Source organism: Myodes glareolus, chromosome 6, assembly GCF_982192425.1.
Source record: "Myodes glareolus chromosome 6, mMyoGla1.1, whole genome shotgun sequence".
Taxonomy (NCBI): Eukaryota; Metazoa; Chordata; class Mammalia; order Rodentia; family Cricetidae; genus Myodes; species Myodes glareolus.
This window is the reverse complement of record NC_142031.1, coordinates 89481692-89505932: the sequence shown is the minus strand read 5'-3', so window position 1 is coordinate 89505932 and position 24241 is coordinate 89481692. Positions and strand designations below refer to the sequence as shown.

At 43.3% G+C, this 24241-nt stretch overlaps 1 protein-coding gene across 2 annotated transcripts in view; it reads left to right on the top strand.

The window, feature by feature from the left end:
- Positions 1 to 24241, top strand: part of Tmem178a (transmembrane protein 178A) — a 79635-nt gene that overhangs the window by 21614 nt on the left and 33780 nt on the right. The window lies entirely within an intron of this gene.

Below are 24241 nucleotides of genomic sequence, written 5' to 3'. Positions count from 1 at the left end.
AAAAATTCAATATGAGAATACTCTTTTGTGGAGTTCCCTTTAACTTCTAGCTCAAACCTTAACCGAAATTTTATCTCCTGAAAGCAAAACAAATAAAAGAGAGTCTTTTCCTTGGTCTCACTGTTCCCGAAAAAAAGTCAGAAGTCAGTCCATCTTAAAAATTTAGAAGCAAGTGAACAGATATACATTGAATTACAACTTGCCATGGAAGTATGTAGAAAGGAGGAGGTTAATAACGTGCTGGCCTTCCCCATCTTGTTGGCTGGCATAGTCTTTGGTTCTCAAACATGTCAGTTTCCTCCTTCCCATGGCTAGCCCAGCTGGGGACTGCCATCCAAATCTGTCTGTATATGGAAGGGCTCCAGCAATGGGGGGCGGGGGAGATTCGATACAGTAATCTTCCTTTGAGAAGTAACCCTTTTTCTTTCTGTTTCAACTTGCATCTGAATGTGATTTCTCCTCATGAAGACACTGCATAATTAATCCTGATAGAGGCACAGCAGATGAACAATCTGTAAAAGCCGCTTGTGGAGGTTCAGCTATGGAATGTTCATTTAGGCAAGGCAATTTAGAAAGTTAAGCTGCGTAGTCTGTCTTTGGAAATGGCAGAATTGCATTTTCCACGCACTCTCTATGCCTAGAGTATTTCACTGCTTGTGATTTGGACAGAGTGTAGTGTCTGAAACAGCAGGGCAGAGTCTAGCCCCCAGCAGGAGAAGTCCCATGGGGACGCTCCAGGATCCTTGTGGAAATATGCCGGCTAGCTGAGGTACCCAGCTCTTAGAGTGTCCAGAAACAAATGATCTTCGAAGTGGAGGATGTTATTAGAGGCTGGTGGATCCAGTCTCCCAGCCACTTTTCTAACAACTCTTACAGTTCCTGACAGATGGCTGTCCAACGCAGCACCACAGCAGAACTCACTGCTGATTAAATGAATTAGATGGTTCTGGCCATGAATGCGTCTTTTAGACAGAAAAAAAATTACCTCACATTTACACTATTGATCGTTGTTAGCTAAACCTTTGTGGAGAACACTGGGGCATTCTGACCAGTCATAAAATAAGGAGTCCCATACTGGTTCTGTCTCTAAATCCCAGTGTGTTTTCTCCCACAATTGTCCAAACTTATGTGGCTTTTGGTTTTGTTGTCTCTGTCTATGAGCTGACTGTTCTTTGGAGAACGTGTTAAATCTGGGATGTATCGTTGTTTTGATAATAACAATGTAAATCTAGATTCCTGGGAAACTAGTGAGCAGATACTATTAGGGAATGAGGAGCCTGCAGCAAAGGAGGACACCACCATTGTGGGATCATAATTTGTTGCTGGGGGATGGGCAGAAGTGCCTCTGTACTTTCAGCAATCTTTTGCTCCTAACCCACATTAGGCTGCATGAGTAACTCTCCGGGTTTTCAGTTTCACTTCTGGGAAACGAAGGGACGCACAGATTTCATTACAATTCTGATTTTGTGGATAATCTGGAAAGGGGAAAGCATATGCATTTACCTGTGTCGAGCAGATGGTCCAAGCATCCATATTAGGTAAACACTGTTACTGTTGTTTTGGCACCTGACATCGAGTGGCTGCAGTGTGAGTCTCCCAAATGAGCACAAAACACTAGAAAATGTCATTCCGTGTAGTGAAAACATTTCTCTAACTAGAGGCTCAAGTTCCACTTCTTACTTTCCGAATGAGCTGATGAGTCTTACAACCTTTTATAAATTTTAATTATTAACAGGTTGACTCAGATAGGAGACTAGGAAGGGGTCAGAATGGAGGGCTATGAACTTTCTGGTATGTTTAGTGAACTTTTGAGACAAAAGTAAGTTAAGCTTTTGACCTGTAGACACAGAGGACAAAGGTCGGACATAGGTAAAGAGTGCAGAGAGGGCAACATTTTCTCACTAGAAATATTAATATTTCCCTATATTGGAGACCCTATAAGTATTTCTGATGTATAAGAGTTAGAAACAGACAGTGATGAATTAGATTAGATTACAGTATGTGTAGACTCCATAGTATTAATCCACCCAAGAGAGATCACACAACAGGAAAGCATTCATCTCAATGATACAGAGATTTGGTAGAATAATCAAATTCTGATTTTTGTTCCCTTTTTATGATTCCAGTTCACATTTATCTAATCTTTTCTTTAGAAGGTTTAGGTTGAACCTCTAAGCAGAACCTTCAACAAAAATGGATGTTTTTCTTCTCCTTCCTTCCTTCCTTCCTTTCTTCCTTCCTTCTTCCCTCCCTCCCTGCCTTTCTCCCTTCCTCCATCTATCTCCCTCCCTCCTTTTCTCCCTGGCTTCCTCCTTCCCTCACTCCTCTTCCCCCTTCTTTTCTTTTGGATATGAGGTCGAATAATATCCCAGGCAGGCCACCAACTCACTAAGTTGCAGGTGGTGACCTTGAACTTCTGCCTTGATGAATCTTTCTTCCTTCACTGCCCAGGTACTGGGATTACAAATGTGTATTTGTTTTATGAAGTGTCAGGAATTAAATCTAGGGCATGCTAGGCAAGTACTCTACTAGATAAACTCCAAGCCAAGCCTGAGGTAAAGTTAATGATAAGCCTTTTAAGGTTCAAGACTGTACCCTTGTGCTGATTTTCCAGGCCAACCACGAGCTATTCCCTGGCGGTTTGTGCACTGTGTTTCTCCAGCATCAAGTTCTCCCCGTCTCAACCAGTCTCTATAGCACGTCTTGCTCAGCTGCTGTGCTAGTCAATCTCCTATTCCTGTGGCAAAATGCCTGAGAAAAACAACTTACTTACTGGAGGATTTATTTCCGCTACTAATTATTGCCTGTGGTTGGCTAGTTCTGTTGCATTTAGTACCAAGGGGAAGCAGAAACCCCACAGTGGGAAGCCACTCCTTTCACAGTGGCCAGGAAGCAGACAGTTTATCTGGGTTCAGGGCACACAAAAGTACACCATAGCTGAGCTAATTCCTCCAACCTCCTACTTTCCACTTCCTCGCAATAACAGCATCAAGTTATGAATCCATCAATGATCCAGTCAGCTCCCCAGATGTGCATCTCTGAACATTGCATTAAGTACATGGGTTTACTTTTGAGGCGAATGGGATCCATGTTCAAATTTTAATGCCAGGAAAACACGAAATCTTATCAGATGCTTAAAAAAAACAGTTTACCCTGTATTTCTTTAATTTACTTTCCAATTCAATTAAAAGTGTCCCAAAAGCTTGCATGTGGAAGGTAATACTAGAAGATGTTGTGACACGGTGGGGGGTCCTTTTGTGTCTCACTCTAAGCTATTTTTTGCTTGTGTGTTTTTGTGGGTCTGGTTTTTGTTTTCTAAAGATCATTTTATGTGTATGGGTGTTTTGCCTGCATACATAGTACACACATTTGGCTGTGTACCATGTGCATGCCAGTGGGGACCAGACTAGGAATTTGGACCCCTTGGAACTAGAGTTACTGATGGGCATGAGCCATCATGGGGGTGTTGGAATGGAACCCTGGTCCCCTGGAAGTGCAACCAGTGCTCTTAAACACTGAGCCAGCTCTCCAGCTGGCTCCAAGAAAGCTTTCCTGGTCAAAGGACTAGCTCTGAGAATATGCAAATGAGCCACTTCTGCCTAATCGGAGGAGAGGTGTAGAATAGTTGAGCAAACCAAGTAGGCACTTGAACAGAATGGATTTAATGCTCTGGGCTTCTGTGTCACTGGGAATGTGGGAGGGCTGGAAGATCTAAAGATAGGCTCTTTGTTCAGTTAGCCACCATCCATTTATTTACTCAAGAAATAGACGGTGAAGTGTCAGGCATCATCTAGACGTGGAAGAGACACTGGGAGCTGAACAAAAATGGACAAATCCCCGTCTCCTTAAGAAAGCATTTCAAGCAGCTGAGTTTGTATTTTCTAGTGGATTACACAGTAGCTACTCTTAGTAGTTTGTGGAAGATGACCTGACGAGATTGGAGAGCACTTTGGGAGCGCTGACAGCCCTACTGTGGAAATGACAGAAAGGATGGCGCAGAGTGATGGAGTGTCGAGCCCTGTGGGGACGCCCTGGCATCCTGTCCAAGTGCAACAGTGTGCTGAGCTGCAAGGGCAGATGTGAGGCGCATTCTTTGGAAATGTTGCATGTGCTTTCTTTTAGTGCCCGAGAGCATTTCCTTTAATAAATAAGTATTAGTGAGACCTGTGAATACATTATGGAGAAATCAGTTTTGAATTGGAAATGGTCCCTGTACTCTACTAGGAGTTCTAGCTCTTGTATGAGCTTTCACTTAAATTTTTTTTTCATTAAGAATTTTCACTAAGAGTGATCCACATTACTTTTCAAATTTATGCACTTTGTACATGTAAATCAAATTTTGGTGTTATACTTTACCTACAATAAACAAAAGGAAATTTAAAGTAGTATTTTGCTTTTATGAAATTAAAAATGACAGGATTTCAGAGATGGGGAGATTATAATTCCATGTTTGTCACGTTAATTTGTGAAAATCAATGAGGACTGAATTGAGACTTGAAGTAGAAATATGTCCTAATGGTCTTTGAAGCAGTCAAATGAGATAAACAGAGATATCAAAGACAGTGAGTGGTGCATAAATACTTTGTCATTTTGCTCTCGGGATGAAAAGGAGAGAGAAAGCTTTGGAAAGAATTTACTAGGCCTTCTCTGCTCTGTGCTAATGATTTATCTGCTCCTCCTGTTGCTTATTCTCCACAAAATTAATAGTCTGTACAGGACCCACCAAGTTCTAACTGACACAGAAATAGATTGATGGTTTTCTTCACTCATTTGTAGACCAAAGTATTACTTGTGCGGGAATAATTATCTGCCAAAGGCAGATCCACCTAGGGCAGCTGAGTGGCTGGCATTCTTTTCCCTCCTTGACCCAGGAGGGCATAGAATGTTTGCAGATCTTGCCTTAGATAATGCTGGCAAGGGGATCCCTCAGTTTTAGGGAGTCTGTGGTTGGGATGGAGTGTTCAAGAGTACCCACTGCTCTTCCAGAGGACGCAAGTTCCTTTCCCAGCACTGCACTCGTACTGGATTGCATACACCCATGTGTATCTCCAGCTTCGGGGGAGCCAATGTCCTCTTTTGGCTTCAGCAAGCACCAACATACACATGGCACATACATGCATGCGTGTGTGCGTGCGTGTGTGTGTAAAACTCCAGTTTCAGGGGATCCAACACTGTCTGGCCTCTGAAGGCACCTGTTCCCACACCCATGCTGCATGTAAACTCTTACACACACACACACACACACACATACACACACACACACCTTAAACAGACGTCCTTTATATCTCCAGATAAGTGGTGTCTGAGATGTTTTTGAGCATGAACTCTGATACTTATCTAAACATAATTTTTCTTATTCTTTTAAAATTGTGTGCAAGAACTGTATTAGTACATGCATCATAAAGCAAAGACAAAAGCAAATATTGAGGGACATAGTATTAAAATGGTATAAATAGAAATTTTGCTTGGCCACCCCAGTGCCTCCCCACAAACACACTTTGAAAACGGCTTCTCTTGATGCTCATTAGGACAGCTGCTCCCGTCCTCTGGGCAGAGGGAGGAGAGGTTTGCTTATCATGGCTGAAATTTATGCGTGCTCTCCCAGGATTCTGTTAGACCACACACATTTATCTTGTGCGGAGGAGAGAAGATGCATTTTATTTCTGCATCAGTTCTGATGTTAGGCACAGTATTAAATGAGCCCTTTTGATTAAACAACTGCTACTTCATCCTGCACAGCTCTTAATGACTAGATTTGTAGTTTCGTCTTGTCCTGCAATGTGTGGAGGTTGAGCATGCCCAAGTGTGACACTCTGTTTCAACACATTCTGCCATCAACACTGGGGAAGGTTGTCTGAAGCAGGAATTAAATTCTTGATACTCTGCCATCCAAAGAAGCGACTTCCTTTCGTTCTTGCCTGTTTGTACACAGGAAATATCTTTAAAAAGTCATTTACAAACATAAGAGTCGATGGTGCTGTAAGTGGTCTGTGATCAAAATTTCCAGAACTACTGACATTTTCATTCACTATGTCCCGTGGATAACATTTAGCAATGGCCTTGAGGGGAAAAAAATGGAAGCTTTTTTTTTTTTTTTTTTTTTTTTTTTGCTATGCCATGGAAAGTTCGCATCCAATTATACCCGACTTGTTGTGACTGCCCTCTCCCCCCGCCCCCGCTTAGCTACTGATTTTTCTTCTTCAGTGCTCAAAAAGAGCCCTCCAACTCCATCAGGCAGACTGCTCGTAATTGCCAGTGTTCTTGATTGCTGTACAACACAAGCTTTGGTTGGAGGAGCATCTGGAGTCACAAAGAATCCCTGTGTAACTGCTAATCATGAGGTCCTGAAGAGTGGGGATATTGATGGGATGGAGGCAGGTCTCGGAGTTTTCCCAACAGGACCAAGAGCAGATTCCATGCCATCGTGGTGAACGCCCGCAGTGCCATGGACTCCGGCTTATCAGTCTGCAATGATTGAATGTCAGATTCTCATTGCAGATTGTTTATACTGGGACCTCTGCCAAGCAAGCTGCCCCCTCACATCGTCTGTGCCCTTGTCCCCTGAGCTCCCCTGTCTTTTATCTACCTGATCTTCCAGAGAAAGTCCACTGTCTTTCTATGAATCTAAAGTGTGTGAATGTCTTTGGTCTGTTTTCTTGTATGGCTTGCTGGTTTCAAAGAATAAAAGTAATCAGACTTTATCCAATCATCTTCTCCGTATCTCACCCCCATCTAATAGTAACCAGTGGGATGGGAGGGGAAAACTGAAAGCAAACCCACTGAAAGATTGGCAGAATGCAAACAGCAAATATGGTTCCTTTGAAACCAAGTATTAGCTCATTATTTTGATGACAAAGATAAGGTCATCTTAACCATGTAGATCTGCCTCAGAATTCAAGAGATTTGGTTTTATTCCAGTGTGTGTGTGTGTGTGTGTGTGTGTGTGTGTGTGTGTGTGTGTAAGCGTTTATATGCACCATGTCCATGAGTACAGATGCCTTCAGAGGCCAGGGGTATTGAAGTCCCTGAAACTAAGGTTGCGAGTCACTTGGTGCAGGTGCCAGGAACTAAGCCTGGGTCCTCTGCAAGAGCCCTAAGTGCTCTTAACCACTGAGCCATCCCTACAGCCCCAGTTACTATCTTAACAAAACACCAAGTATTGATATTATCTATAGCTGTACATAGCCTTTGGTAAAGAGTTTCTAAAAATCAAAATAAAGGTACCGTGGCTAGAGAACAGACTTTATCTTCCAAACCTGGTAAAAATTTATAGCGCTTGTTTGTTGGCTTGCTCGCGGGGTTTCCCCGTGGTTAAAAGTGATTGCGGTAATTAATCTGCTTTATTGCAAGTTTTAACTAAAAGGATATAAGTGAACTTCTTGGAGTGTGAGATCCGGCTTCAGAGCTGGTGAGGCAGACAGCTTTTGTTCACAGCAGAGCACTGGAAAGAGCAACATGCTGCTTTTGCCTTCTCTACAACTCAACCAGGACAGTCGACTGTAGATCAAGCAATCATGTCACGGAGGATGCCCATCAGGGGATGCACCCGCAGCGGAAAGGGAAAAGCATAGGATCTGTATTTTACTTTCTCCTTTCTTGAATTACCAAGGATGCAGCAAATTACTTACTAGGTGTTTCTCAGATCTTAATTTTTTTTAAAAAAAAAGAATTGTGCATAGATTTAAAAAAATATATATCAATTAACTCTCTTCCCCCTTCGGAATTTGAAGGGCTCCTGTGCCTTTTGGTTCCTCCAAGGTCTCTGACATAGTTCAACTGGAAAAGAGATTCCAGAAAGTCTTGAAGTGGGAAATTGTGAGATGATTCTGGAAGGCTTGATTGTCTCTGTAACAGGATGCTCACCCACAAATCAGTAATGATGCTTGCATCTGCCTGACGTACTAGTGTGTGAGAATTGTCTGTATTCTGTCAATCATGTTTTAAATAAACGCTGTTTGGCCAGGCAGGAGGTATAGGCGGGAAAACCAGACAGGAAGTGGAAATAATGTGAGGAGAGCAGGAGAATTCTGGGGAGGAGGAAGTTATTCTTCCCACTCCTGCCCAGATCACCGAGGAAGCAGGATGCGAGCTGCCCCACTGAAAAAGGTACTGATCCACATGGCTAAAATAGATAAGAAAAATGGGTTAATCAAGATGTGAGAGTTAGCTAATAAGTAGCCTAACCTAACGGGCCAATCAGCATTATAACTTACAGAGATCTGTGTGTGATCTTTCTCTGGGACTAAACAGCTAGGGGGCCGGGCAGGACAAAAACCTCAACAAGCAGGCCCGGCCTCTTCATGTTATAGAATGGCGCCCATGTGGATAACTTCATCCACAGAAAGCCTGAGAAAGTTTGGGAAAGACTAGAGTAAAGCATTTCAGCTTTCAGCCGTAGCTGTGCTGTTTTAAAATGCTGGCTGGCTTTCTGGGCCATCCTGCCCGGGGAAAATTCTTGACTTTCAAGCAGGCAGTTCGGACTATGGATACAATGTTGCAGCTTGCTTCCTGGCAAGGACCTTGAAATGCCTTAGGAGCTTTTGAATGTTGTCTTCTCCATATTCCTTAGCAAATTAAAGACCAATATGGTCAGAAAGAGAGAGATATACAGTAAAGAGAGATTCAAAGGAAAAAAAATCCTCTAAATGGTTTAAAGCCTTAAAATAGAAAGAAAGAGAGTAGTTGGGTGTGGTGGTACACATCTTTAATCCCAGCACTGGGGAGGCAGAGACAGATGGATCTCTGGGAGTTCAAGGATATCCTGGTCTACAGAGGGAGTTCCAGGACAAAGATATGCAGAGAACCTGTCTCAAAAAGCCAAAAGTTAAAAGTAAAAAGAAATAGAGGTTAAAATAAAGCCACGGAAAGATGGAAAATATACATAGAGTCTTGATACTGTATGCTATTATGCTCTCTTTAAATCATTTGAATGCTGAGGAAGGAGCAACAGCTGCTAAAAGATATTTGCTTATAAATGCTGCAGAATTAATCCAAGATAGGTATTTTGAAAATACCTTGGCTTTAAAATTGAAGTCAAAAGGTATGTTACTTTGGAGAAGAGATTTTGTTTTTGTTCCCACTGAAAATGAGAGACTGTGGATCCATTCTGAGTTAAGAAAAATCCAGTTTGACCAAGGGAGACCACCTGAGAAATCTCCAGTAGGAACAGATGGCCAGATATCTGAGTTCTTCATCTAGAACGGGTTCAAGACTGCTGCCTGAGATGATCAAGACTCACAGGATACTTCAGTCAGGACTTGATCATAAATCTAAATTTTCTTTAGGTTCCCATGAGATTTCAGCGCCCCCAACCAGCTGGAAGTAGCCTGGAATACTACGCCCACATTCCCAAAAAGTGGACTATGGATATTTTCCTTTGTTTTTTAAAAAAAGAGGGGGAAGTGGTGTGTGAGAATTGTCTGTATTCTGTCAATCATGTTTTAAATAAACGCTGATTGGCCAGGCAGGAGGTATAGGCGGGAAAACCAGACAGGAAGTGGAAATGATGCGAGGAGAGCAGGAGAATTCTGGGGAGGAGGAAGTTGATTCTTCCCACTCCTGCCCAGATCACTGAGGCAGCGGGATGTGAGCTGCCCCACTGAAAAAGGTACTGATCCACATGGCTAAAATAGATAAGAAAAATGGGTTAATCAAGATGTGAGAGTTAGCTAATAAGTAGCCTAACCTAACGGGCCAATCAGCATTATAACTTACAGAGATCTGTGTGTGATTTTTCTCTGGGACTAAACAGCTAGGGGGCCGGGCAGGACAAAAACCCCAACAAGCAAGCCGGGCCTCCTCATTTTACAACATACTTAGGAAATATCTGTAGCCATCTCAGGAGGGGCTCTATTCGGCTGGAACCTCATTTCGCTCCATTTTAAAGAAATTTTTAATCTGATGTGGGGATGTAAGTACTTGCCTCATTCAAGAGTCAATGCATATTATCTTAAAAAAACCTATTTAAAAAAATAAGTGGTTTCTTAGTTAAAAAAAAAAATGAATGCCCACCGCTGTATGTCCTGTGTTAACAGGACTTCTATCTTTATAATGTCCTCAGCAGTGGAGAAAGTCTCTGAGTTGTGGTTAATTTGTGGTAGAAAGCTGTTTGCTGTAATACTTCAGATTATAGAATCTGAACAAATACTATTCATGAAGTTATTCTTGAGAACAAACAAAACAGATCACTTGCCATATGACTGAGAAGTTAAGGAACAGGACATCAGGGCAACAGTTTGATCCAAGATAAATTTCCAGGGGGTGGGGAGCAGAAATCCCGACAGTCTACTGGGGTAGTCTGTGCTACACGGAGGGGCGGCTTTGAGCTGGGAAACTGATGATTCTGACCTGCCTGGTACAGCTCATTTAGTCCGGAGCATCTGGCTGGCATTGCAGGGAAGTTCTGCTTAGCAATCAGACAATGGAAGTAGTGGTTGGAGAGAGCTCCAACTCTCAAGTGCTGGAAAAATACAGAAAGAAAGGAAAAGCAGCAGCCATTGCTAACCTGAAGGGCTCTGAAAAAACCCTGTGTTCTTCAGGGACTGGAAACAAATGACACACCTCTGGGCAACTAACAGGTGAAATCCAGCTAGAGCCTGCTGGAGGAGTATCCAAGTTGTGTTACGTTGCCTTCTCAAGGACTTATGAGAGCTAGAGATCCCTCTATCTCTGCTTCTGTGTAGCATGAGGGACAGCTTGTTGGGGTTTCCGTCCCGCCCGGTACCCCAACAGCCGGCAAATCCCAAAGAGAAATTACACACAGGACTCCATAAGGTTATAAACTGATTGGCCCATTAGGTCAGGCTTCTTGTTAACTCTTATAACTTATGTTACCCCATTATCCTTATCTACATTAGCCACATGGCTCCGTACCTTTCTCAGCTGGGCAGGTTACATGCTGCCTCTTCAGTGGTCTGCATAGGAATGGCAGAGGAACCTCTCTGCTTCCCAGAATTCTCCTGTTCTCATTGCATCACCTCTACTTCCTGTCTGGTTTTCCCACCTATACTGCCTGCCTGGCCAATCAGCGTTTTATTAAAATATGATTGACAGAATACAGATAATTCTCCTGCACCACTTCTGTCTGTGTCTCTCTCTTTCTTTGTATCTCTCTTCCTGCCTACCCTGTTTCCCCACTCTGCCCCACCCCCCACTTCCAAAGAAACCCAGACTGGTAGGAGGTAGATAGGAAAATGCAGATAGAATCAAAGATCCAATCAAAGAGGTTGAAAACAAGGTCAAGCCCTGGCCACCTGATTTTGTCCTGCATTCTCCAGTCAGTCGCCTGGGGTCCCTCTGACTCCCCCACCCCTTATCAGTGCTTGTCAGCTGAGCTTCTGCGCACTAGACAAGTCAGCATAATCCTGAACTGGCTTTAAATTACAGGCAGAGGGCATCTCTGGGAAGGAGATGGCCCTTTGATTTTATGCAGAAGAGGTGGCAACGGAGCTTAATTCAACTCTGTTTGCTGGGGGTGGAGGCTGTCTGGTGGGGGAGTTGATGGATACAGTGGCGTGGGGGCTTCAGTCCTTTGAAGTCGTTCCTTGGTGCCACCACTGATTTGGGAAAGTGACGGCTGTATAAATAACTCATTACCTGTTGTTCCTCTGAACAGGTCCCCAAACACCTGATTTGGAGAAGTTCAAAAGGAAATGACAGGAGGGTCCATAGAAGGTCACATCTGTGCGTGTCCTCCAAATGTGACAGTTACTGAAGTGAATTTGTCTGGTGGGCGGTGAGCGGAGTAGACCCCAGCTCTTGTTGGCATGCCCGCAGATGCGTGTGCAGGGTTTTGTTTCTGCTGTGGTGGCAATTGAGTCCTTTGTACTAACAGGCCCCGGAGTTTCCTTTTGGATTTGTGGCAGGGGTGAGTTTTAAAGAAAGCAATTCTGCTGCGAGCTCCCTTCTAGTCTCATGTGCAAGTTAAACCTTCAGGCCCGTTTACACCCCCCCCCCCATTATTCTTCCACATATGTAGTTTTTTCTGGAGTTGTTTTTATTTCCCAAAGGGTCAGATACAGCAGCACTTCTGATGAGGTATGACACATTATAATTTGGGTTGCAGGTATAATTTTTTTAAAGGAAGTTAATACAGTACTTGATAAACATTTATGCACTCCTCTGGGTAGGTTTATTGGCTACGAATCTTTTAGTGTCAAATAACAGAATATCCAAAATAAAAATGGCTTAACCTAAAAGGAAAAAGCATTACCTTGCATAGTAGTCTGGAGGAATTGTGCATCCCAGGTAATTACAGAGGTTAGGTGCTGGAAGGCTTTAGGAGTTCCAGCAATGGCAGCTTTGCCTTCAGCCTGGTTCCTTTCTGGGCTCACCTGTTCTGAGTCACTTCCTCACTTGGTGACAGTTTAAGAGGTAGGCACTAGGAGAGACCCTACCCCTTCTTGGTTCACTTTTTTTTCTGTTGTTGTTTTTCAAGACAGAAGATCTCTGTGTAGCCCTGACTGTCCTGGAACTCACTCTGTAGACCAGGCTAGCCTTGAAGTCACAGGAATCTTCCTGCCTCTGCCTCTGGGATTAAAGGCGTGCGCCATCACTGCTCGACCTGGCCCACTTCTTATAAAATGCTTATAAAATGTTCAGTAGACTTTCCCACAAGTCTCACTGCTCATAATTATGTCCTGTGACCATTTCTAAACCAACGCCTGACAGGTGATAATTAATTCTCATAGACTAATCAAGCTCTCCCTCTGGGGATGAGAGGCATCAATCTTCTCTGGAAGCTCATGGTTACCTGGTTTGCTCAAAGTTAGACAAGGACATGTATCCATAAATGTGGAGCTGCCACAGTGGAGATATTCAGACAGCAGAACTCAGCTTTTCTGGTTTACGCTTCCTCCGCACTCTGCCCCTATGAAGGCCCGGCCTTTTTCGTTCTGAAAATCACGCTTTTTTTTCCCCTCTTAATCTAGAATGACCCACAGGTTGTACAGTTGTTTCTAGCAGGCTTGTTTATAATTGTACTTTTAAAATGTGAAGCAAAATGTTCAAAATTGCGCATTTTCGGAGTTGTAAATGGACTCTAAGATTAGATGGTGCCGTTGTTAAAATGATGTCCATGAGATTGGTGTGGTCCATATTAAGACACTCCCCAGATGTGCAGCCTTTGTCTCCCCCCCGCCTTTCCAAATGAATGAAAGTCCAGCAGCTGCCGGAAGAGTCTTGCAGAAATCCCTATTCAGAGCAAGCATACTTCCTCACAGGCCAGTTCTTTGATAAACCTGTTCAAGCTGCACCCTGGCTTATTTTAATTTCTCGATTCTGAGGAAAACAGCACAATGATGATGTTATATTTCACTCCCAGCTCCTGGCTAGTTCTAAGTGACCATCACACCAACTTTCAAACAAGCAGAGGGAATCAAGCAAGGCCCTCTCTTATTGCTCCTTGTGTCCTTGCACACCAATGGAGGCTCATACCCAGAATCTGAAGAACTAACCCGTTCCATTTCAAAGCTAGGCCAGCTTCACACCTAGAAGGACAGCTGAGGGAGCCACTTCTTGGCTGCATTTGTTGCTATGTTTGGAGGAGGCAAATGAAGGAAAGGTATCAGAAGATGAGCCCTCGTCATCTCTGCAGGGATGCTCACGGCACGCTGCTGCCCTGAACTTTGTGTTTCCTGGTGGAATTCCATGCTCCTCTGCATCTGTCCTCCAGCACCAGGAGCTCTGTTTATTTTATTTGTGTCTGATGACTGCTCAGAGCAGGAATGACAAAGCAAAAGCAAACTGTTGCAGATTGGGTTGAGCTAGCAGGACTTTTTAGTGCAGAGGCCTGAGAAGATGTAGCAGAGCCGTGAGGTGTGTGGGTGGACACATATTTAGACCACCGGATTGCAAGCCAACTTGTAGGTTCAAACACACACACACACACACACACACACACACACACACACACACACACGAGAGAGAGAGAGGGGGGGACATGCGTGCAGGGGAAAAGAAAGGAAAGGCTGTAGGAAGACCAGACAAGCAGGCAGGAGGAACATGTGTTTGCTGAGTCTCTGGGAAGCCATCTATAGGTCTTACTTCCTGAACATTAAGGACAGTCAACACTTTAAAATGCAATCTTGTCACGTCTATCCTTTCACTAGAAGACTCTGATGAGTTCTCCCCAAGTTTAAGCATATTATTCCAAAGAAACCTGTCATTCCACTCATAGATACATAAGCAATAACTTGTATTTAAGCACAGCAGCACTCTTGATAACAGCCCAGTGTGCGAACAACCCAAATGCCCGTCACCAGAAAAAAAAACGTGATGTGCCCATATAATGGACCATTATGCAGAGGTTAAAAGGGGGCGGGGGATGAAACAGTGGCACATGCTTCAACATTATGGGCTTTGTAAACTTTATGCTCAGTGAACGAAGTCAAGCGTGTTACTGTAGTGGCCATGCACTGTAGCGATCCTAATAACCAGGCTGGGCAGATCAATAGAGACAGAAAGTAGGGAGGGGAAGGGGTTGCTTAGTGGGTGTGGAATTTTCTTTGGGGTTTATGAAAATGTGCTAGAAATAGCGGGACATTGCACAATGTACTGTTAGTAAATTGCACAGTTTAAAATGGTGACCAACAACAAGAGCTTCCCAAACCAGTGATTTCCTGTTGTCTACAGCTACAGGTTTGAACTTCTTGTGAGGTCGTACCCAAGCTTTTAACCACAAGGCTCCAGCTATCTTTCTCCATTACCAGCACTCCTCCACAAAGACTAGGGTCAGGCTCCACTAGAATTTGCTGGTCCTCACACATGGGGTGGTAGTTTCAATGTGATTGGTCCCCATTAGCTCATTGAGAATGGCACAATTGGGAGATGTGACTTTGTTGATGTAGATATGGCCTTGTTGAAGGAAGTGTGCCACGATGGAGGCAGGCTTTGAGGTCTCATATATGCTCAAGTCACTTCCTGTTGCCTTTGGATCAGGATGCTGAATTCTCAGCTTCTTCTCCAGCACCATTCTGCCTGCATATCACCATATTCCCAGCTGCCATGCTCCCCACCACGATGATAATGAACTAAACTTCTGCAACTGCAACCTCAATGAAATGTTTTCCTTTATGAAATTGCCATGGTCATGCTGGCCGTGGTGGCACAGGTCTTAATCCCAGGAGGCAGAGGCAGGCAGATCTCTGTGAGTTCGAGGCCAGCCTAAGAGCTAGTTCCATGACAGACTCCAAAGCTACAGAGAAACCCTGACTTGAAAAAAATCAAAAAAAAAAGAAAGAAAGAGAGAAAGAGAGAGAGATTGCTGTGGCTGTGGTGTATCTTCACATCAACAGAACCTTGACCAAAAGACATGCTCTTTCACCTTTTTATAGCCCGTTCTTCCTGAAATCCCATTCTATCCCTTCCATATAGGACTTGTCTGCCTTTTCCTTGAAATTTAAGTACTATTATATTTTCTGTCTGTCTTCTCGACCCTATCCTCGGCTCTACTTTCATTCTTTGCAGAGTAAATTTGAGCTTTTATTAATAAATTCTGCTCTGTGGCAGTTTCATATGATCTGATGCATGCTGGTGGCTGCCCTCCAAACTTCTCTGATTCCTCTCCCAGCCCCTCTCCTTCCTTCCAGATTTCTTTCCCTTACTCACTACTTTTTCTTTTGCCTAGTGCCCAACAGAGTTTAGCTAGGGCTGTATGTGTGACCATAGGTTTGAAACTATCTATTAGAGCCCGGTGGGATCACACTGGATACTGTACGCCCCACTCTCTCAGAATCTGTTAGTTGCCAGTAGATCATTAATAAGTGGAAGGGTCCCACGAGCCCCTTCCCAGTCCATAACTGACTGTTAGGAAGATTTGTGTGTGCCCAGTGACATTGACACAGCCACTGCGAGTTTATGATCACTGTGACTGTGTTGGACATTCTCCAGGACTTCTCCCTATATTATGGTTAGTTCTTATGAGCCTTGTGAGGGTGATTGAATGTCCTGTTTAGGGCGGAGCCCTCAGCCATCCTTTATTCTCAGCATCTTCTGTAGCCAGGGCTGTTTACTACAGTGAGAAGCCTCTCTGATTAAAGCTTAGAATAGCCTTTGTTTGTAGAAAGCAGATGGATGCTGTGTAAATTCAGCAGTATTAGTTTCCCTTCCCAGAGGCCTTGTGGGTTTTCATCTAGGTTTGCAATGCTAGATAGAGATTTCCTTTGGTGAAACAGATTCAAAGCCAACCAAGGAACACTTGGTGATCTCTGTAACTGTTGTGCCACTGTTTCATCAATGGCACATCTTACCTAGAAGGCTGGAATTGTGGTTCGTAGACATCACAGCCAGGTAAGAGAGTTGATTCCTTTAACTGCCAGCAGCCTGCGTAACATCATTGGGCCCTTAGTTTCAGCTTGATTTTTCTGTCCTTGAATCTAGCCTCTCTTCAGTAATAGGGTCTTATCAATAAGGCTGTATTGTTTTGTGGCCTCTGAGTTCTTCTTGACAGCCAATTCCTACAGAAGTATGCAATACTAGATACTGGGGTTTTTGTTTGGTGTTCCATCACTCCTAGGACTAGCAGTGTCTAGCCTTGTAGCATACCTACAGGTTACCATAGAGAGATTTATTACATACAAACTTTATTTTAATCACCACCCCTTCCCTTATCCCTGTCCCTACATCCCTCTCGCTGTTTGAACTTGTTACACCAGAATGAATTGTTACACAGTGTTCTACTTTACCCACAGTTTTGCTGTTCAAAGTCAGCTGTGGCCTAAAATTATTAAATCAAAAGTTCTAGAAATCAATGCTTCATAAGTTTAATTGTGCAGCATTCTGAGTGACATGATGAAATCTTGCATCCCTTACTCTATAATGCCCATGAATTGAGAATCTTCCCCTCCATCACTGGAATCAATATTACATGCTACTGGCCTGTTGGTCACACAGCAACCTCTGTGTTACCAAACCGGTCCTAATATCTCAGTGCCTGTGTTTTATTTCCTGTAATAATACCCCCAAAGTGCAATGGTTATGCTGCCACTTTTATTATAGTATATTATGATTATTTTGATTGCTATTATTAAACTTTAACTATATCTAATTCATAAGTCAAACTTTATCATAGTTAGACGTGTATGTAAAATCATTATGTATGTAGAAAGTTTGGGTCTAACCACAATTTCTACTAGAGGTTTGGAGACATATTGTTTTGAATGAAGAGGAGCAACTATTGAGTAGGGCCCTACTGTGTTATCTGTGCCTCTTAGAGTGATGTTTACAGTGTACGGTAGCCCTTCCTTGTCCATTCTTTCTCTGTCACTGGAAACGAGGAATAGACACCAGCTATCTTATTATTTGGACCATACAGATCTTTCTAATGAATGACTCTTCAAAACAATCATGTTGGGTGGATTTAAATCACGGTCATACCGGATTCATTTTCTTCTCATCTACTCCCCGAGGCTCTATTTCAAGCATGAGAGGGGGAAATTGTTGTGTTTTCAAAGACAAAACACTAAGGCTTGATTAGAATCAGACACTAATAAATAGAAGCCAAAGTACTTGGCATTTAAAAAGTAATAATCAACATAGAAATGGTAGAAAGCACAAAAGCTAGCATTCATGGTACATTTTTCTTTTCCAGGCATTAAAAATATCGGTGTCACATGCGCGGAAAGTTCCTTTATGGTTTTTTTTTTTCTTACAAAATGCCCCAGTCCTTAAGTGAAGGACTGTGAGACCATTCAGGTTTTCCTGTCTTGCTGTGTGTCCCCACAGGAAGTCCCTACCTCCAGGAACTGGTCCTTTATCCTTTTACACGGATCGCCAGGTGGTTTTCACATTGCAGGAGCACAATATAGTGCTATTATTTTGCCAAGTTCATGCATAATGTCCTCATACATTGGGCTTATTAAGTGTTCCTTTTTCAATAAAGTTATTGTAAGTCAAATTACGTGCTTCCCATAGCCAGAAAGCAGAAAGGCAGGAGGGAGTTGCTGGAGGCCTCATGGTTGATGTCCTTTCCTGGCCCTTAATTCTTCTGCTGTCAGACTTGTCCTATGGAGGCTTCTAGGGAGAACCATGTGAAGATGTGAGATGCAGGGGGGCTTTTCTTCTTCCTCTTCAAGAGACGAGGGGCTTTTCTGGGATTCTGGAGTATCTTTCAGGAGGTTGATTTTGCAGTTTATTGAAGTGACAGGAGTCAAGGAGTTGGGGGCCTTACTTCACTGTGTTCTTAACTGATCGTGTGACCTTGGGTAAGTCATTAAGTCTCTCCGGATCCAGATTAGTTCGTTTGTAGACAGAGAGCTTGGACGTGAGTAGAACCTGTCCAGGTCCCATTCAGCATTTGCTCTCATGAGGATAGCATGCCTAGACAACACAGCTTAATCAGCTTTGCAAAGTGCCAGGGCATGAGAAGGTCGCCTTTCTGGAGGAGCAGGTGTTAGGAGAAGCCAGTGTAAGGACCTTGCCCTCTTTTCCCATTCTTCACCACAGGACTATACTTTACTCTTTTCATTGTGATATGCTTTTCTCGAATTTTCTTTTTCGTTTCACGATGGAATTAAGGAAGAAATCAGGACTTTCTTTTTCTGTACTTTTTCAACATTTGCGTTTTGCAGCCCCAATGTTTGCCCCTGGGTTGGAAGTATTCAGTCATCTTATTTTCTCCTCCCTACGTGCATTTCACAGGGAATGATATCAGTAAGACACATGTGCTTTTAGACAATGGAATTTGAGTGTATTTTTAATGGAGAATAATATGCTTTAGAAAATGTCATAGTATGTACAATTTAGAATTTGCCTTACCAGTTCATTTCAAATGTCTTTGAAGAACTTTTGAAAAGATCCTGATGAAAGAAAGAAATTCATTGTCTTTTATTGCTATAGGGAAAATTTGAGGTTGATTTTCTTCTTTGCTGCCTGAGGGTATTTCATTTGCATAATCTACGTGAAATCAAAGAGAAGTCCACAATTATGCCTCATTTTACTCCAAAGTTTTAGTGGCGTGCTTTCTGAGTCTAATAGTTAATGCGTTAAATACCTGGAAGTTATATTTGATCAACTTTAATTCACATTATGAATCTTGATTATTCATTTCAATTTCTACCTTTCTCCTTTGAATGATATTTCTAGGTAGTTTGCCGAACATTGTAATCGGCATAATAGTTAATTTCACTGAAAGTCCTACTTAGAGAAATTGAACATGGTACCCCTTTGCTCAAACCCACTTCTTTGTGTAGATGGAAGACACACTCAGCGCCAGCAAACCTTCTTTAGTTAGCATAGGCAACTGCTGATCTGCAGCTCATCCTGACACATGACAGCACTGTTTGGCTTGTTTGTTCTTACATCCTTCCTTCCCAAGCAGACACAAGATGGACAAACCAATATCCTGAGGTGGCCGCATCAGGGTCTGACTGGTTGTCACTGAGAGAGGCACTGTGTGACTTCAGTAGACATACTGTGTGAATTCTACTCCCAGTAGCCACACTGCCTCACCTCTGGCCTGTTACAAGCGTTATGGTACTTTGAAAGTCTCACTTCAGGGTTGTTTAAATCAAGACACATGAATCTGTCCCAAACAAGTTAACCAAACTGCAAGAAAAGGTGTTGAGTAAGACGTGGAAGAGAGATCTGTTCAGAAGGATGAAGGCGAGAGCCATGCATGTTGAATTTATGATGAGGGCATGTTGGTCTTCACTTTGTTTCGTGATTTCTAAATATATGTCTTAGGATTTTTTTTTTCATTCTGTGGGAATATTTGATTCTTTGACAGGAGGAAGCATATAAAATCCATGGAAGCTGATGAAGTAGGTAACTGTGACCTGTCATGATTGTATGATAAAGGATGCGTTGCTGGTAGAATAGAAACGGCGCCTTAGCCCACAAAGCACCCTTTCATGTAATTCAAAATAGTTCTTACAAAGATAGGAAGGAGACACGTTCTATGACTAAGCATGCGTGCTTGGGAAGAGTGGTGGAGCTGCTGGCAATTACTGTGGGTGTACTGGGGAGAGCGTGTCTCTAGTATAGTGAGGGAACCCTGGGAACGAGGAACTGGACCTTGGTCCTGGGACAATGGCAAGTTATCTAAAGCACGCTAGGCCCCAGGTCCGCATTCTTACAGTGAAGAGTCAAGCATCATACTTTCTAAGCATTTTCAAGTTCTGACATTCTGGGATCTTACCCGTGGCATTGGGAAGTCAAGATGAGCTCCCCAAATAGCTGAAATGCATCTTTATGTGCCTCAAAGTTGGTTTGCTCTCATTGGAAGGATGGGCTTACTCAGCACCTTGCTCATGCTTCTGCCTTCTGAAAGTGCTAAATCTGATTTTTGCATAATGACTCAAGGTGATCATGTGATGTGATGATCAATATCTAAGTTCCCCTCGAGGAATGCGGGCCTATGGAGGAATGGTGGCCTTAAGACTTAATGACCCAGCCTGTGCTTTGAAAAATGATTGTGCTTATTCTGTTTATTTTTTGTTTTGATTTGGCTGCTTTGATCAGTATGATTTCCTTGTTTCTATTGTCTACTTCTGGCTGTCCCTCTTTATAGTCGTCCCCCTTCTCTAATGGACAAGAAATAGTGGCCATTGTAAAGCCAGTTGACATTCCCTCTGAAGTTACTGTGTGTGGTCCCAGGTGACATTTCAGGAGTTACTTCTGCCAGTGAAGACTTACAGAGTTCCTTACCATTGCCTGAAGCTTAGCTTTGGAGGTATTTTTTTTTCTGTGTTGCAACAAGTATTAAGTATCAAGGCATATGTTACTTATGATATGTATGATTCATACATTCAAATGAAATGAAGCTTGTGGCTTTCCTCCTAGAGAATGTAAAGAGGAAATCTAGCCAAGGCTGAGGGACTATGAGAGGCCTAAGGGATACAAAGAAGCCCTGGAAAGGGCAGGCCCAGAGAATCTGTTAGTGTCCAGATGATTGACAGGCATGGTCAGATCTCATTTGTGGGCCATCCCACATAATCACCCTGTTTACAGCCTTGGCTCGCTCATCACCACCTTGGTAAGATAAGTGCAAAGGGGGAATTGGTAGCTGCGAAGGTTAAATTAGGAACTCATGGTGCAGTCCTTCCAACTCCTTGTTCTTTTGATCCTCAGGGCTCCTTGCAATTAAGAGAATTTAAATTCTTTATTCACTTTTTTGCTTATTTACAAATAAAACCCACCCTACTAGCTTGCAAACTACAATATGTCCATTTTAGCATAAATTTTGTTGCTGACTAATTTACAGTTGTTTAATCTGCAGAGCTGGCAATTTTTGGAATCCTCCTACCTCCTCCATCTTCGCTCCCTCATGGTCTCATCTCACCCATCCAACAACAGAGCTGAGAGTGTTATTTTAAGATATGGAAGTCATGTTAAACATATCATTGGCTATCTAAGCTTTTTCTAAAAGTTTTAAAAGAAAAAAAATAAGGCTGGTCTTCTGCAGAGTTCTCCTCTTGTTTTTTGGGTGTGCATACCTAAGAAGCAACACACTTTGCAGTTAGGCATGCCTGCTGGGACCACACCCTTTTCCCGGAGAAGGGAGCTCATCAAGAATTGAATGTTGCAGTCTGGAGCATCTAGTCATCTCTGTGGCTGTAGCTTCACCTACCATGTGTTTTTTGCTGTTGTTTTGTTTTGTAGTTCCTGAGGGTGATGGAGAAGTATTTGGGAGAGCTGAGAGAAGACAAGCCGTTTGGGAGCTAGAACCTTCCACGCTGCCCATGCTCGCATGGTAGCTGAGCTTGTTGGAGCTGTGCATCCTCTCATTCAGCACAACCAATGTGGCAGATCGTGTGCTGGAAGACATTACTGGCCGGTCAGAGGCTGCAGCCTCCCCGTGGCCTAGTTACTAATCTCAGTAAACTCAGCAATGTGGAGCTCCTTCTCTCCAGCAGAATTTCCTGCCTCTACCGACCCTTATCTGGAGAATGTCCCTGGGCCTGGAGGACTGACCTTATCTAAAAGCTGTCTCTAAAACCAGATGCTGGATTCATTGTCAGTTTGACCCATGGGACAGATCCCTGCTAAGAAGACTTTTTCTAGGAGCACTGATATAGGACCAACTGCCATATACTAAGCCTTGTGATAGGAGCGTGTCATTTAATGACAATTACAATTTGTCCCCAGGCTCCCCAATCCTATATATTTTTTATATTCTGGAATAAAATTGAGCTGATTCAACTGAACTCTGTCTCCCAGAGGTATTTATGCTCATTGGCCATGAACAAAACTTTGTCACCCCTTCTGCCTCTTTCCCCTCTTGATCTGGTGGCCGACAGGTGGAAAGGGAAAGAGGACCCCCACAATAATGGATAGGCAACTCCTAATGCTCACTTCCTACCCAATGGAGAAACACTACCTTTGGGCTGGAGGAATGGCTCAGTGGGTGAAGTGCTTGCCCAGAATGGACCTGTAATCCAAATGCAGCATTGAGTGGCAGAGACAGGAGGGTGCCCAGGGCTTGCTGATTTCCAGGCTCAGTTAGAACCCTGGTCTCAAAAAGTAAAGTAGAGAGCAGTTGAGGAAAATATTTAGCCTCAACCTCTGGCCTCCACATGTGCACCCACCGATATGTGTGTATGCATGTGCATGCATACACGCACACACACACACGTGTACACGCGTGCGCGCACACACACACATACAATCAAAAGCACTCATATACATACAAAAAGAAAAGGAACTATAAACACTTTCTTAATTAAACAGAAGACTCTGGGATTGCAGTCCAGGTAGCAGCTTGTTTATTCTAAGGCTCAGGATTGACTTCTTCTGTATTGATTGCGACTGATAATCATGCAGTCTATTGGGCTGTTTCTAATTATTTTAGCTATCTTAATTATTGGATTGTGCATGATCTGCTTTGTTCAAATAATTTCTCAGTGAAAAGGATTGGAGCAGCTGAGGAGCGCAGGCATCTACCTAATTCCTGGCTGCCTTTGCCTCCAGCCCTTTGTGTCATGTTAAATGAATCATTTTGCTCCCCTGCTTTTCCTTCTTCTCCCTATGAGCAAAAAGAGGACAGCATTTATCGTGTAGCTTGCAATTTCGAGTAATTAAATATCAGGCGCTATCAAAACATGAATTGTTGATATCAGTTTGATAAGATCATCTGTGCTGACTTCCTGTACTTTGGATTTTGTATTTTTTGACTTAAATTCATAAATATTCTCAGTGTAGGGATTGCAAAAAAAACTGTAAAGAAAGAAACAAAAATCGTCTATAATCCCTAACTTAGTTGTACAGAACTGTTAAAAGATTTGCTTTCATCACTGTATTTGTGCTTCATGCACATATACAAACACATATTTGAGATAACATAAAATATACTGTCTCACAACCGGCAGTAAGTCACAAGGGTTGTAGAGTTTTAACCTATTTTTTTCTATCCACGTAGTATTTTAGCGTGTGGATGCCCTGCTGCCCGGTTAGCTCATCTTTCTGATTCCCTTATCTCCTCCTGAAATCTCTTCCACCAGCTGACAGAATCAGCTCTTTTAGATAAATTTGATATATCACTCTGAATCTAGAGTCTTCTGTCACTCCTGCTAACCTGGGTGAGGTCTGGCCATGGGGGAGTAATCTCCCGTCTGGTGTCCACTGACATTCTCTCCTCGCTTATTAGTTCTCTTTGCTTCCCCCTCCCCCCATACTCCAGGACTGTCAGTTCGTATAAACACCTCCTACCTCTGAACGTTGCCTTGGCATTTCATCTGTCTGGTAGCTCCTTCCTTCTGCCACCTGCCTGTCTCCTGAGGCCATCCAGCCCCCGCACCCCCTACACACACTGGCAACCTTTCCTGGCAGTTCTCTGGTGGCCCTGTTTGTATCTCTATTGCATTGGCACTGTTGGCCATCCTCAGTCCATTCTCCGTAGACTAGAGGGAAATGGCTTTGACTGACGTGCTAAAAATAATCAGCTCTGATCATGACTTCTAGTTCACAGTCTGGGGCCACAACGTCTCTACCTGGACATCAGACTCTTCCCAAGTTAATCCTGCTTCATCTTCCCCAGTGCCCCTCTGGTTCTCTTCACCCCAGGCCTGCAGGCCTTCCTGTTCCAGGCCTGAGCTGCTCTCCCATTGGCAGCCCTTGAGCGAGTGTCCTCCCACTCGCTCAGATATCCCACAGAGATATCCCACAGATATATTGATAGAGTCAATATCCCACAGAGGATATTGACTCTATCCTCCCAGGAGCCTTAGCCTGCCCCAGCTGCCTTCTGCGTTCCCCCCTGACTCAGGTACCCTGTTCTTTGATTCCGTAGCTCTGCATACTTTTCTTT